The sequence below is a fragment of the Triturus cristatus genome, chromosome 1_1 (assembly GCF_964204655.1).
Source record: "Triturus cristatus chromosome 1_1, aTriCri1.1, whole genome shotgun sequence".
Classification (NCBI taxonomy): Eukaryota; Metazoa; Chordata; class Amphibia; order Caudata; family Salamandridae; genus Triturus; species Triturus cristatus.
Window position 1 is genome coordinate 729,451,272 of NC_140579.1, and position 16,963 is coordinate 729,468,234.

The following is a 16,963-nucleotide window of genomic DNA, read 5'->3' on the forward strand; positions in this document are numbered from 1 at the left end:
CACTGCACTACCCTAAACCCTAAAACACTACCCACAGCACAAACCCTACACTACCCAAACACGACTGCACTACCCTACACTCTAAAACACGACCCCCTACACTACCCAAACTCCACTGCACTATTCTAAACCCTAAAACACTGCCCCCAGCTCGACTCCCTACACTACACAAACACCACTGCACTACCCTAAACCCTAAAACACTACCCCCAGCACGACCCCCTGCACTACACAAACACCACTGCACTACTCTAAGCCCCAAAACACCACCCCAGCACTACCCCCTACACTACCCAAACACCACTGCACTACCCTAAACCATAAAACACTAAACCCAGCACGACCCCTTACACTACCCAAATATCACTGCACTACCCTAAAACACGACCCCCTACACTACACAAACATCACTGCACTACCCTGCACACTAAAACACTACCCCAGCACGACCCCCTACACTACAAACACCACTGCACTACCCTTATCCCCAAAACACTACACCAACACAACCACCTACACTACACAAACATCACTGCACTACCCTAAACCCCAAAACACTAGCCCAGCACGACCCCCTACACTACGAAAACACCACTGCACTACCCTAAACCCTAAAACACTACCCCTAGCATGACCACCTACACTACACAAACACCACTGCACTACCCTAAACCCTAAAACACTATGCCCAGCGCGACCCCCTACACTACCCAAACACCACTGCACTATCCTAAACGCTAAAACACTAACCCAGGCACAACCCCTACAATACGCAAACACCACTGCACTGTCCTAAACCCTAAAACAATACCTCCGGCAGGAACCACTACGCTACACAAACACCACTGCACTGCCCTAAGCCCCAAAACTCTACCCCCAGCACGACCCCCTACACTACCCAAACACCACTGCACTACCCTAAACCCTAAAGCTACGCCCAGCATGACCCCTACACTACACAAACACCACTGCACTACCATAAACCCTAAAACACTACCCCAAGCACGACCCCCTACACTACACAAACACCACTGTACTACCCTATACACTAAAACACTATAACCAGCACAACCCCCTTCCCTATCCAAATCTCAACTGCACTACCCTGAACCCTAAAACACTACACCCCGCACGACCCCCTACACTACACAAACACCACTGCACAACCCTTAACCCTAAAACACTACACCCAGCACAACCCCTTACACTACCCAAACACCACTGCACTACCCTAAACCATGAAACACTACACCCAGCACGACCCCTTACACTACCCAAATATCACTGCACTACCCTAAAACACGACCCCCTACACTACATAAAAATCACTGCACTACCCTACACACTAAAACACTACCCCAGCACGACCCCCTACACTACACAACACCACTGCACTAGCCTTATCCCCAAAACACTACCCCAACACGACCCCCTACACTACCAAAACACCACTGCCCTACCCTAAACCCTAAAACACTACCCCCAGCATGACACCCTACACTACACAAACTCCACTGCACTACCCTAAACCCTACAACACTACCCACAGAGTGACCCCCTACACTGCCCAAACACCACTGCACTACGCTAAAAGCTAAAACACTAACCCCGTCACAACCCCCTACAATACCCAAACACCACTGCACTGCCCTGAACCCTCAAACAATACCCCCGGCACGAACCACTACACTACACAAACACCACTGCACTGCCCTAAGCCCTAAAACACTACCCCCAGCATGACCACCTACACTACACAAACGCCACTGCACTGCCCTAACCCCTAAAACACTGCCCCCAGCTCAACCCCCTACACTACACAAACACCACTGCACTATCCTAAACCCTAAAACACTGCCCCCAGCTTGACCCCCTACACTACACAAACACCACTGCATTACCATAAACCCTACATCTACCCCCAGCTTGACCCTCTACACTACACAAACACCACTGCACTACCCTAAACCCTAAAACACTACCCCTCAGCTTGACCCCCTACACTACACAAACACCACTGCACTACCCAAAACCCTAAAACATTAACCCCCGCAAGAACCCCAACACTACACAAACCCCACTGCACTACCCTAAACCCTAAAACACTACCCACAGCACAGCCCCTACACTACCCAAACACGACTGCACTACCCTACACTCTAAAACACGACCCCCTACACTACCCAAACTCCACTGCACTATTCTAAACCCTAAAACACTGCCCCCAGCTCGACTCCCTACACTACACAAACACCACTGCACTACCCTAAACCCTAAAACACTACCCCCAGCACGACCCCCTGCACTACACAAACACCACTGCACTACTCTAAGCCCCAAAACACCACCCCAGCACTACCCCCTACACTACCCAAACACCACTGCACTACCCTAAACCATAAAACACTAAACCCAGCACGACCCCTTACACTACCCAAATATCACTGCACTACCCTAAAACACGACCCCCTACACTACACAAACATCACTGCACTACCCTGCACACTAAAACACTACCCCAGCACGACCCCCTACACTACAAACACCACTGCACTACCCTTATCCCCAAAACACTACACCAACACAACCACCTACACTACACAAACATCACTGCACTACCCTAAACCCCAAAACACTAGCCCAGCACGACCCCCTACACTACGAAAACACCACTGCACTACCCTAAACCCTAAAACACTACCCCTAGCATGACCACCTACACTACACAAACACCACTGCACTACCCTAAACCCTAAAACACTATGCCCAGCGCGACCCCCTACACTACCTAAACACCACTGCACTATCCTAAACGCTAAAACACTAACCCAGGCACAACCCCTACAATACGCAAACACCACTGCACTGTCCTAAACCCTAAAACAATACCTCCGGCAGGAACCACTACGCTACACAAACACCACTGCACTGCCCTAAGCCCCAAAACTCTACCCCCAGCACGACCCCCTACACTACCCAAACACCACTGCACTACCCTAAACCCTAAAGCTACGCCCAGCATGACCCCTACACTACACAAACACCACTGCACTACCATAAACCCTAAAACACTACCCCAAGCACGACCCCCTACACTACACAAACACCACTGTACTACCCTATACACTAAAACACTATAACCAGCACAACCCCCTTCCCTATCCAAATCTCAACTGCACTACCCTGAACCCTAAAACACTACACCCCGCACGACCCCCTACACTACACAAACACCACTGCACAACCCTTAACCCTAAAACACTACACCCAGCACAACCCCTTACACTACCCAAACACCACTGCACTACCCTAAACCATGAAACACTACACCCAGCACGACCCCTTACACTACCCAAATATCACTGCACTACCCTAAAACACGACCCCCTACACTACATAAAAATCACTGCACTACCCTACACACTAAAACACTACCCCAGCACGACCCCCTACACTACACAACACCACTGCACTAGCCTTATCCCCAAAACACTACCCCAACACGACCCCCTACACTACCAAAACACCACTGCCCTACCCTAAACCCTAAAACACTACCCCCAGCATGACACCCTACACTACACAAACTCCACTGCACTACCCTAAACCCTACAACACTACCCACAGAGTGACCCCCTACACTGCCCAAACACCACTGCACTACGCTAAAAGCTAAAACACTAACCCCGTCACAACCCCCTACAATACCCAAACACCACTGCACTGCCCTGAACCCTCAAACAATACCCCCGGCACGAACCACTACACTACACAAACACCACTGCACTGCCCTAAGCCCTAAAACACTACCCCCAGCATGACCACCTACACTACACAAACGCCACTGCACTGCCCTAACCCCTAAAACACTGCCCCCAGCTCAACCCCCTACACTACACAAACACCACTGCACTATCCTAAACCCTAAAACACTGCCCCCAGCTTGACCCCCTACACTACACAAACACCACTGCATTACCATAAACCCTACATCTACCCCCAGCTTGACCCTCTACACTACACAAACACCACTGCACTACCCTAAACCCTAAAACACTACCCCTCAGCTTGACCCCCTACACTACACAAACACCACTGCACTACCCAAAACCCTAAAACATTAACCCCCGCAAGAACCCCAACACTACACAAACCCCACTGCACTACCCTAAACCCTAAAACACTACCCACAGCACAGCCCCTACACTACCCAAACACGACTGCACTACCCTACACTCTAAAACACGACCCCCTACACTACCCAAACTCCACTGCACTATTCTAAACCCTAAAACACTGCCCCCAGCTCGACTCCCTACACTACACAAACACCACTGCACTACCCTAAACCCTAAAACACTACCCCCAGCATGACCCCCTGCACTACACAAACACCACTGCACTACTCTAAGCCCCAAAACACCACCCCAGCACTACCCCCTACACTACCCAAACACCACTGCACTACCCTAAACCATAAAACACTAAACCCAGCACGACCCCTTACACTACCCAAATATCACTGCACTACCCTAAAACACGACCCCCTACACTACACAAACATCACTGCACTACCCTGCACACTAAAACACTACCCCAGCACGACCCCCTACACTACAAACACCACTGCACTACCCTTATCCCCAAAACACTACACCAACACAACCACCTACACTACACAAACATCACTGCACTACCCTAAACCCCAAAACACTAGCCCAGCACGACCCCCTACACTACGAAAACACCACTGCACTACCCTAAACCCTAAAACACTACCCCTAGCATGACCACCTACACTACACAAACACCACTGCACTACCCTAAACCCTAAAACACTATGCCCAGCGCGACCCCCTACACTACCCAAACACCACTGCACTATCCTAAACGCTAAAACACTAACCCAGGCACAACCCCTACAATACGCAAACACCACTGCACTGTCCTAAACCCTAAAACAATACCTCCGGCAGGAACCACTACGCCACACAAACACCACTGCACTGCCCTAAGCCCCAAAACTCTACCCCCAGCACGACCCCCTACACTACCCAAACACCACTGCACTACCCTAAACCCTAAAGCTACGCCCAGCATGACCCCTACACTACACAAACACCACTGCACTACCATAAACCCTAAAACACTACCCCAAGCACGACCCCCTACACTACACAAACACCACTGTACTACCCTATACACTAAAACACTATAACCAGCACAACCCCCTTCCCTATCCAAATCTCAACTGCACTACCCTGAACCCTAAAACACTACACCCCGCACGACCCCCTACACTACACAAACACCACTGCACAACCCTTAACCCTAAAACACTACACCCAGCACAACCCCTTACACTACCCAAACACCACTGCACTACCCTAAACCATGAAACACTACACCCAGCACGACCCCTTACACTACCCAAATATCACTGCACTACCCTAAAACACGACCCCCTACACTACATAAAAATCACTGCACTACCCTACACACTAAAACACTACCCCAGCACGACCCCCTACACTACACAACACCACTGCACTAGCCTTATCCCCAAAACACTACCCCAACACGACCCCCTACACTACACAAACATCACTGCACTACACTAAACCCTAAAAAACTACCCCAGCACAAACCCCTACACTACCAAAACACCACTGCCCTACCCTAAACCCTAAAACACTACCCCCAGCATGACACCCTACACTACACAAACTCCACTGCACTACCCTAAACCCTACAACACTACCCACAGAGTGACCCCCTACACTGCCCAAACACCACTGCACTACGCTAAAAGCTAAAACACTAACCCCGTCACAACCCCCTACAATACCCAAACACCACTGCACTGCCCTGAACCCTCAAACAATACCCCCGGCACGAACCACTACACTACACAAACACCACTGCACTGCCCTAAGCCCTAAAACACTACCCCCAGCATGACCACCTACACTACACAAACGCCACTGCACTGCCCTAACCCCTAAAACACTGCCCCCAGCTCAACCCCCTACACTACACAAACACCACTGCACTATCCTAAACCCTAAAACACTGCCCCCAGCTTGACCCCCTACACTACACAAACACCACTGCATTACCATAAACCCTACATCTACCCCCAGCTTGACCCTCTACACTACACAAACACCACTGCACTACCCTAAACCCTAAAACACTACCCCTCAGCTTGACCCCCTACACTACACAAACACCACTGCACTACCCAAAACCCTAAAACATTAACCCCCGCAAGAACCCCAACACTACACAAACCCCACTGCACTACCCTAAACCCTAAAACACTACCCACAGCACAGCCCCTACACTACCCAAACACGACTGCACTACCCTACACTCTAAAACACGACCCCCTACACTACCCAAACTCCACTGCACTATTCTAAACCCTAAAACACTGCCCCCAGCTCGACTCCCTACACTACACAAACACCACTGCACTACCCTAAACCCTAAAACACTACCCCCAGCACGACCCCCTGCACTACACAAACACCACTGCACTACTCTAAGCCCCAAAACACCACCCCAGCACTACCCCCTACACTACCCAAACACCACTGCACTACCCTAAACCATAAAACACTAAACCCAGCACGACCCCTTACACTACCCAAATATCACTGCACTACCCTAAAACACGACCCCCTACACTACACAAACATCACTGCACTACCCTGCACACTAAAACACTACCCCAGCACGACCCCCTACACTACAAACACCACTGCACTACCCTTATCCCCAAAACACTACACCAACACAACCACCTACACTACACAAACATCACTGCACTACCCTAAACCCCAAAACACTAGCCCAGCACGACCCCCTACACTACGAAAACACCACTGCACTACCCTAAACCCTAAAACACTACCCCTAGCATGACCACCTACACTACACAAACACCACTGCACTACCCTAAACCCTAAAACACTATGCCCAGCGCGACCCCCTACACTACCCAAACACCACTGCACTATCCTAAACGCTAAAACACTAACCCAGGCACAACCCCTACAATACGCAAACACCACTGCACTGTCCTAAACCCTAAAACAATACCTCCGGCAGGAACCACTACGCTACACAAACACCACTGCACTGCCCTAAGCCCCAAAACTCTACCCCCAGCACGACCCCCTACACTACCCAAACACCACTGCACTACCCTAAACCCTAAAGCTACGCCCAGCATGACCCCTACACTACACAAACACCACTGCACTACCATAAACCCTAAAACACTACCCCAAGCACGACCCCCTACACTACACAAACACCACTGTACTACCCTATACACTAAAACACTATAACCAGCACAACCCCCTTCCCTATCCAAATCTCAACTGCACTACCCTGAACCCTAAAACACTACACCCCGCACGACCCCCTACACTACACAAACACCACTGCACAACCCTTAACCCTAAAACACTACACCCAGCACAACCCCTTACACTACCCAAACACCACTGCACTACCCTAAACCATGAAACACTACACCCAGCACGACCCCTTACACTACCCAAATATCACTGCACTACCCTAAAACACGACCCCCTACACTACATAAAAATCACTGCACTACCCTACACACTAAAACACTACCCCAGCACGACCCCCTACACTACACAACACCACTGCACTAGCCTTATCCCCAAAACACTACCCCAACACGACCCCCTACACTACCAAAACACCACTGCCCTACCCTAAACTCTAAAACACTACCCCCAGCATGACACCCTACACTACACAAACTCCACTGCACTACCCTAAACCCTACAACACTACCCACAGAGTGACCCCCTACACTGCCCAAACACCACTGCACTACGCTAAAAGCTAAAACACTAACCCCGTCACAACCCCCTACAATACCCAAACACCACTGCACTGCCCTGAACCCTCAAACAATACCCCCGGCACGAACCACTACACTACACAAACACCACTGCACTGCCCTAAGCCCTAAAACACTACCCCCAGCATGACCACCTACACTACACAAACGCCACTGCACTGCCCTAACCCCTAAAACACTGCCCCCAGCTCAACCCCCTACACTACACAAACACCACTGCACTATCCTAAACCCTAAAACACTGCCCCCAGCTTGACCCCCTACACTACACAAACACCACTGCATTACCATAAACCCTACATCTACCCCCAGCTTGACCCTCTACACTACACAAACACCACTGCACTACCCTAAACCCTAAAACACTACCCCTCAGCTTGACCCCCTACACTACACAAACACCACTGCACTACCCAAAACCCTAAAACATTAACCCCCGCAAGAACCCCAACACTACACAAACCCCACTGCACTACCCTAAACCCTAAAACACTACCCACAGCACAGCCCCTACACTACCCAAACACGACTGCACTACCCTACACTCTAAAACACGACCCCCTACACTACCCAAACTCCACTGCACTATTCTAAACCCTAAAACACTGCCCCCAGCTCGACTCCCTACACTACACAAACACCACTGCACTACCCTAAACCCTAAAACACTACCCCCAGCACGACCCCCTGCACTACACAAACACCACTGCACTACTCTAAGCCCCAAAACACCACCCCAGCACTACCCCCTACACTACCCAAACACCACTGCACTACCCTAAACCATAAAACACTAAACCCAGCACGACCCCTTACACTACCCAAATATCACTGCACTACCCTAAAACACGACCCCCTACACTACACAAACATCACTGCACTACCCTGCACACTAAAACACTACCCCAGCACGACCCCCTACACTACAAACACCACTGCACTACCCTTATCCCCAAAACACTACACCAACACAACCACCTACACTACACAAACATCACTGCACTACCCTAAACCCCAAAACACTAGCCCAGCACGACCCCCTACACTACGAAAACACCACTGCACTACCCTAAACCCTAAAACACTACCCCTAGCATGACCACCTACACTACACAAACACCACTGCACTACCCTAAACCCTAAAACACTATGCCCAGCGCGACCCCCTACACTACCCAAACACCACTGCACTATCCTAAACGCTAAAACACTAACCCAGGCACAACCCCTACAATACGCAAACACCACTGCACTGTCCTAAACCCTAAAACAATACCTCCGGCAGGAACCACTACGCTACACAAACACCACTGCACTGCCCTAAGCCCCAAAACTCTACCCCCAGCACGACCCCCTACACTACCCAAACACCACTGCACTACCCTAAACCCTAAAGCTACGCCCAGCATGACCCCTACACTACACAAACACCACTGCACTACCATAAACCCTAAAACACTACCCCAAGCACGACCCCCTACACTACACAAACACCACTGTACTACCCTATACACTAAAACACTATAACCAGCACAACCCCCTTCCCTATCCAAATCTCAACTGCACTACCCTGAACCCTAAAACACTACACCCCGCACGACCCCCTACACTACACAAACACCACTGCACAACCCTTAACCCTAAAACACTACACCCAGCACAACCCCTTACACTACCCAAACACCACTGCACTACCCTAAACCATGAAACACTACACCCAGCACGACCCCTTACACTACCCAAATATCACTGCACTACCCTAAAACACGACCCCCTACACTACATAAAAATCACTGCACTACCCTACACACTAAAACACTACCCCAGCACGACCCCCTACACTACACAACACCACTGCACTAGCCTTATCCCCAAAACACTACCCCAACACGACCCCCTACACTACCAAAACACCACTGCCCTACCCTAAACCCTAAAACACTACCCCCAGCATGACACCCTACACTACACAAACTCCACTGCACTACCCTAAACCCTACAACACTACCCACAGAGTGACCCCCTACACTGCCCAAACACCACTGCACTACGCTAAAAGCTAAAACACTAACCCCGTCACAACCCCCTACAATACCCAAACACCACTGCACTGCCCTGAACCCTCAAACAATACCCCCGGCACGAACCACTACACTACACAAACACCACTGCACTGCCCTAAGCCCTAAAACACTACCCCCAGCATGACCACCTACACTACACAAACGCCACTGCACTGCCCTAACCCCTAAAACACTGCCCCCAGCTCAACCCCCTACACTACACAAACACCACTGCACTATCCTAAACCCTAAAACACTGCCCCCAGCTTGACCCCCTACACTACACAAACACCACTGCATTACCATAAACCCTACATCTACCCCCAGCTTGACCCTCTACACTACACAAACACCACTGCACTACCCTAAACCCTAAAACACTACCCCTCAGCTTGACCCCCTACACTACACAAACACCACTGCACTACCCAAAACCCTAAAACATTAACCCCCGCAAGAACCCCAACACTACACAAACCCCACTGCACTACCCTAAACCCTAAAACACTACCCACAGCACAGCCCCTACACTACCCAAACACGACTGCACTACCCTACACTCTAAAACACGACCCCCTACACTACCCAAACTCCACTGCACTATTCTAAACCCTAAAACACTGCCCCCAGCTCGACTCCCTACACTACACAAACACCACTGCACTACCCTAAACCCTAAAACAATACCCCCAGCACGACCCCCTACACTACACAAACACCACTGCACTACCCTAAATCCTAAAACACTACCGTCAGCAGTACCCCCTACCCTACCCAAAAACAACTGCGCTACCCTAAACCCTAAAGCACTATACCCAGCATGAACCCCTACACTACACAAACACCACTGCACTACCCTAAACCCTAAAACACACCCCCTACACTACACAAACACCACTGCACTACCCTAAACCCTAAAACATTACTCCCAGCATGACACACTTCTCTACAAAAACACCACTGCACTACCCTAAACCCTAAAGCTACGCCCAGCACGCCCCACTACACTACACAAACACCACTGCACTACCCTAAACCCTAAAACACTACTCCCAGTATGACCTACTTCTCTACAAAAACACCACTGCACTACCCTAAACCCTAAAGCTATGCCCAGCATGACGCCTTACACTACACAAACACCACTGCACAACCATAAACCCTAAAACACTATCCCAAGCATGACCCCCTACACTACTCAAACACCACTGCACTACCCTAAACCCTAAAACACTACCCCCAGCACGACCCCCTGCACTACCCAAACACCACTGCACTACCCTAAACCATAAAACACTACACCCAGCACGACCCCTTACACTACCCAAATATCACTGCACTACCCTAAAACACGACCCCCTACACTACACAAACATCACTGCACTACCCTACACACTAATACACTACCCCAGCACGACCCCTACACTACAAACACCACTGCACTACCCTTATCCCCAAAACACTACCCCAACACGACCCCCTACACTACACAAACATCACTGCACTACCCTAAACCCTAAAACACTACCCCAGCACGACCCCCTAAACTATGAAAACACCACTGCACTACCCTAAACCCTAAAACACTACCCCAACACGACCCCCTACACTACACAAACATCACTGCACTACCCTACACCCTAAAACACTACCCCAGCACGACCCCCTACACTACGAAAACAACACTGCACTGCCCTAAACCCTAAAACAATACCCCCAGCACGACCCCCTACACTACCCAAACACCACTGCACTGCCCTAAACCCTAAAACACTACCCCCAGCATGACAACCTACACTACACAAACACCACTGCACTGCCCTAACCGCTAAAACACTACCCCCAGCAAGACCCCCTACAGTACACAAACACCACTGCCCTACCCTAAACCCTAAACCACTACCCCCAGCACGACTCCCTACACTACCCAAACGCCACTGCACTACCCTACACCATAAAACACTACCCCAGCACAAATCCCTACACTACACAAACCCCACTGCACTACCCTAAACCCTAAAACACTACCCACAGCACAGCCGCTACACTACCCAAACACCACTGCACTACCCTAAACACTAAAACACGACCCCCTACACTACACAAACACCACTGCAATATTCTAAACCCTAAAACACTGCCCCCAGCTCGACCCCCTACACTACACAAACACTACTGCACTACCCTAAACTCTAAAACACTACCCCCTACACCACACAAACAGCACTGCACTACCCTAAACCCTAAAACACTACCCCCAGCACGACCCCCTACACTACACAAACACCACTGCACTACCCTAAACCCTAAAACACTACCGCCAGCAGTACCCCCTACACTACCCAAACACAACTTCACTACTCTAAACCCTAAAACACTACACCCAGCATGAACCCCTACACTACACAAACACCACTGCACTACCCTAAACCCTAAAATACGCCCCCTACACTACACAAACACCACTGCACTACCCTAAACCCTAAAACACTACTCCCAGCATGACCCACTTCTCTACAAAAACACCACTGCACTACCCTAAACCCTAAGGCTATGCCCAGCACGACCCACTACACTACACAAACACCACTGTACTACCCTAAACCCTAAAACACTACTCCCAGCATGACGTACTTCTCTACAAAAACACCACTGCACTACCCTAAACCCTAAAGCTATGCCCAGCATGACCCCCTACACTACACAAACACCACTGTACTACCCTAAACACTAAAACCTAATACCCAGCACAACCCCCTTCCCTATCCAAACTTAAAATGCACTACCCTAAACCCTAAAACACTACCCCCAGCACGACACCCTGCACTACACAAACACCACTCGACTACCCTAAGCCCCAAAACACCACCCCAGCACTACCCCCTACACTACCCAAACACCACTGCACTACCCTAAACCCTAAAACACACCCAGCACGACGCCTTACACTACCCAAATATCACTGTACTACCCTAAAACACGACCCCCTATACTACACAAACATCACTGCACTACCCTACACCCTAAAACACTACCCCAGCATGACCCCCTACATTACACAAACACCACTGCACTACTCTTATCCCCAATACACTACCCCAACACGACCCCCTACACTACACAAACATCACTGCACTACCCTAAACCCTAAAACACTACCCCAGCACGACCCCTATACTATTAAAGCACCACTGCACTACCATAAACCCTAAAACACTACCCCCAGCATGACCCCCTACACTACACAAACACCACTGCACTACCCTAAACCCTACAACACTACCCCCAGAGTGACCCCCTACACTACCCAAACACCACTGCACTACCCTAAACCCTAAAACACTATGCCCAGCGCGACCCCCTACACTACCCAAATACCACTGCACTATCCTAAACGTTAAAACACTAACCCCACACAACCTCCTACAATACCCAAACTCCACTGCACTGCCGTAAACCCTAAAACAATACCTCCGGCACGAACCACTACACTACACAAACACCACTGCACTGCCCTAAGCCCTAAAATACTACCCCCAGCACGGCCCCCTACACTACCCAAACACCACTGCACTGCCCTCAACCCTAAAACACTACCCCCAGCATGACAACCTACACTACACAAACACCACTGCACTGCCCTAACCCCTAAAACACTACCCCCAGCAAGACCCCCTACAGTACACAAACACCACTGCCCTACCCTAAACCCTAAAACACTACCCCCAGCACGACTCCCTACACTACCCAAACACCACTGCACTACCCTACACCATAAAACACTACCCCAGCACAAATCCCTACACTACACAAAACCCACTGCACAACCCTAAACCCTAAAACACTACCCCCAGCACAACCTCCTACACTACCCAAACACCAATGCACTACCCTAAACCCTAAAACACAACCCCCTACACTGCACAAACACCACTGCACTATCCTAAACCCTAAAACACTGCCCCCAGAAGGACCCCCTACACTACCCAAACACCACTGCTCTACCCTAAACCCTAAAACACTACCCCAGCACAAATCCCTACACTACACAAACCCCACTGCACAACCCTAAACCCTAAAACACTACCCCCAGCACAACCTCCTACACTACTCAAACACCAATGCACTACCCTAAACCCTAAACCACGACCCCTACACTGCACAAAGATCACTGCACTATCCTAAACCCTAAAACACTGCCCCCAGCAGGAACCCCTACACTACACAAACACCACTGCTCTTCCCTAAACCCTAAAACACGACCCACTACACTACACAAACACCACTGCACTATCCTAAACCCTAAACACTACCCCCAGCACGATCCCTACACTACACAAACACCACTGCACTACCCTAAACCCTAAAACACTACCCCCAGCATGACCCCCTACACTACACAAACACCACTGCACTACCCTACTGCACTATCCTAAACCCTAAAACACCACCCTCAGCATGACCCCCTACACTACCCAAACACCACTACACTACCCTAAACCCTAAATCTATCCCCAGCACAACCCACTACACTACACAAACACCACTGCACTACCCAAAACCCTAAAACACTACTCCCAGCATGACCCACTTCTCTACAAAAACACCACTGCACTACCCTAAACCCTAAAGCTACGCCCAGCATGACCCTCTACAATACACAAGCACCACTGCACTACCATAAACCCTAAAACACTACCCCAAGCACGAACCCCTACACTACACAAACACTACTGTACTACCCTAAACACTAAAACACTATACCCAGCACAACCCCCTTCCCTATCCAAACATCAGCTGCACTACCCTAAACCCTAAAACACTACCCCCGCACGACCCCCTACACTATACAAACACCACTGCACAAACCTTAACCCTAAAACACTACCCCCAGCACGAACCCGTACACTACACAAACTCCACTGCACTACCCTAAGCCCCAAAACACCACCCCAGCACGACCCCTTACACTACCCAAATATCACTGCACTACCCGAAAACACGACCCCCTACACTACACAAACATCACTGCACTACCCTACACCCTAAAACACTACCCCAGCATGACCACCTACACTACTCAAACACCACTGCACTGCCCTTATCCCCAAAACACTACCCCAACACGGCCCCCTACACTACACAAACATCACTACACTACCCTAAACCCTAAAATACTACCCCAGCACGACACCCTACACTACGCAAACACCACTGCACTACCCTAAACCCTAAAACACTACCCCGAGCATGACCTCTACACTACCCAAACACCACTGCACTACCCTAAATGCTAAAACACTAACCCCGGCACAACTCCCTACAATACCCGAACACCACTGCACTGCCCTAAACCCTCAAACACTACCCCCAGCATGACCACCTATACTACACAAACACCACTGCACTGCCCCAACCCCTAAAACACTGCCCCCAGCTCGACCCCCTACACTACACAAACACCACTGCACTACCCTAATCCCTAAAACACTACCACCAGCATGACCCCCTGCACTACCCAAACACCACTACACTACCCGATACTCTATAGCACTACTCCCAGCACGACCCCCTACACTACACAAACACCACTGCACTACCCTAAACCATTAAACACTACCCCCAGCACTACCCCTACACTACCCACACATCACTGCACTACCCTAAACCCTAAAACACTACCTCCAGCACTACCCCTACACTACCCAAACACCACTGCACTACCCTAAACCTTAAAACACTACCCCAGCACGACACCCTACACTACGCAAACACCACTGCACTACCCTAAACCCTAAAACACTACCCCGAGCATGACCTCTACACTACCCAAACACCACTGCACTACCCTAAATGCTAAAACACTAACCCCGGCACAACTCCCTACAATACCCGAACACCACTGCACTGCCCTAAACCCTCAAACACTACCCCCAGCATGACCACCTATACTACACAAACACCACTGCACTGCCCCAACCCCTAAAACACTGCCCCCAGCTCGACCCCCTACACTACACAAACACCACTGCACTACCCTAATCCCTAAAACACTACCACCAGCATGACCCCCTGCACTACCCAAACACCACTACACTACCCGATACTCTATAGCACTACTCCCAGCACGACCCCCTACACTACACAAACACCACTGCACTACCCTAAACCATTAAACACTACCCCCAGCACTACCCCTACACTACCCACACATCACTGCACTACCCTAAACCCTAAAACACTACCTCCAGCACTACCCCTACACTACCCAAACACCACTGCACTACCCTAAACCTTAAAACACTACCCCCAGGACGACCCCCTACACTACACAAACACCACTGCACTACCCTAAACCCTAAAACACTACCGCCAGCAGTACCCTCTACACTATCCAAACACAACTGCACTACCCTAAACCCTAAAACACTACCCTCAGCATGAACCCATACACTACACAATCACCACTGCACTATCCTACTGCACTATCCTAAACCCTAAAACACTACCCTCAGCATGACCCCCTACACTACCCAAACACCACTATACTACCCTAAACCCTAAAGCTACACCCAGCATGACCCCCTACACTACACAAACACCACTGCACTACCATAAACCCTAAAACACTACCCCAGCATGACCCCCTACACTACACAAACACCACTGTACTACCCTAAACACTAAAACACTATACCCAGCACAACCCCCTTCCATATCCAAATCTCAACTGCACTACCCTAAACCCTAAAACACTACACCCCGCACGACCCCCTACACTACACAAACACCACTGCACAACCCTTAACCCTAAAACACTACACCCAGCACGACCCCTTACACTACACAAATATCACTGCACTACCCTAAAACATGACCCCCTACACTACACAAACATCACTGCACTACCCTACACCCTAAAACACTACCCCAGCACGACCCCCTACACTACACAAACACCACTGCACTACCCTTATCCCCAAAACACTAC